At 50.0% G+C, this 1721-nt stretch overlaps 1 pseudogene; it reads left to right on the forward strand.

The window, feature by feature from the left end:
* Positions 1-1620: 1620 nt before the first annotated feature.
* LOC123461215 lies at positions 1621-1721 on the forward strand (annotated as a pseudogene).

A 1721-nucleotide genomic window follows, 5' to 3' on the forward strand; every position in this document is an offset into this window, starting at 1 on the left:
GGAGAAAGCAGAGAAACAGAGCAGTGTCTGGAGTGAGAAGTGAGGTCCCAGGTCTAAGTGGAGATGCGAGGGTTCTGAAATGAGCTGTCTACTTGGAAGACAGACTGGACAGAGACCAGGAAGGCGACAGTGAGCCGAGGGTGGGATTTCATAGCAGCTCCCACTGGAGAAGCCTGAAGCCCCAGAGTCCTGGGAAAACTAGGAGAACCTGCTCAAGAAACATAATTTAGAGCTACTCATTGAGGGTAGGAGCTAGATGTGCACGCATCACCATCACCCGCTCACTGGCTGAAAGTTGCTGGAGGGCGGGAGAGTTCATTCCAAGGCACTCCAGGGACTGGGCATGGAGCTCAGCTGGTAGAGTGTTTCCCTGGCATGCATGCAGCCCTGAGTTCGATCCCCAGCACGGCATAAACTGGGCGTGATGGGGCACACCTGTGCCCCCAGCACCCCAGAGGTGGAAGCGGGTCACTCCACATAGGGAGTTCTTCTGGTCCGGCCAGGTGGAGACAGGAGGCCAGCCCTCACCCAGAGAAGGGCAGGACAGTCATGGACGTGGGAGCTGCAGGCAAGGTCCAGGAGAGGGCAGGAACAGTGGCCATCAGAAGTCCAGAGACCCAGGGATGAGAAGAGCTGGTCTTCTTGTACTCTTGCTCTTTTCATTTTTCCCTTCCTTCCTTCCTTCCTTTATCCTTCCCTTCCTTTCCTCCCTCCCTCCCTCCTTCTAATAAAGAATAGGGGAGAGTAGGCTGGTTTCATGAGAAAGGCCGAGATGAATTACCCTTTTAGAATTTATAGAGCAATTCCACATCCAGGTGAAGTCCTAAAGCCCGCAGCCTGAGCGCTGGCTCAGGCAATCTGAAGAACAAAGCAGGGAGTCCCTTTTCGTGAGTTTCTGGAGGAAATGATACATGAGAAAAGTCACAGAGGGGGCTGGAGAGATGGATTAGTGTTAAAGCGCTTGCCTGCAAAGTCAAATGACCAAGGTTCAATTCCCCAGGACCCATGTAAGCCAGATGCACAAAGGGGTGCAAGGGCCCTGGCATGCCCATTCTTTCTCTCTCTCGCTCGCTAATAAATAAATTAAATTAAAATTAAAAAATTAAAAGTCATGGAAGTAATGGAGAATGTGAGAGCTAAGGAAGGCCTGTAGTCTTCAAGGGCTCTCAGGAGTAGGGGTTCTGCCTGCCACACTGCTCCTGCTTGCGGAAAGATTTTAGGCGAGAGCCGGTTCAGGCTAGCTCAGTGGTTAAAGATGCTGCTTTCAAAGCCTGTCCTCCCAGGGTTCAATTCCCCAGGACCCGTGCAGAGCCGGATACACAAGGTGGCTTGTGCGTATGGAGTGCATCTGCAGCGACAGGAGGCCTGTGCCCACGCTCGCTCACTTGCTTGCTCACTGTCAAATAAATATTTTTAAAATACTTATCTATTTGAACAAGAGATAGATGAAGAAAGAGGCAGACAGAGAGAATGAATGGGTGTACCTGGGCCTCCTTGTGTGTCTGGCTTATGCGGGTACTGGGGAATCAAACCTGGGTCATGAGACTTTTCAGGAAAGCACCTTAACCGCTAAGCCATCTCTCCAGCCCTCGAATAAAATATTAAAAAAAAAAAAAACTAGTGCTTATTTCGGCAGCATATATATTAAAATTGGAACTATGCAGAGATTAGCATGGCCCCTGTGCAAGGATATGCAAATTGAGGAAGCTATATATGTGTGT

This window comes from Jaculus jaculus, chromosome 5, assembly GCF_020740685.1.
Source record: "Jaculus jaculus isolate mJacJac1 chromosome 5, mJacJac1.mat.Y.cur, whole genome shotgun sequence".
Classification (NCBI taxonomy): Eukaryota; Metazoa; Chordata; class Mammalia; order Rodentia; family Dipodidae; genus Jaculus; species Jaculus jaculus.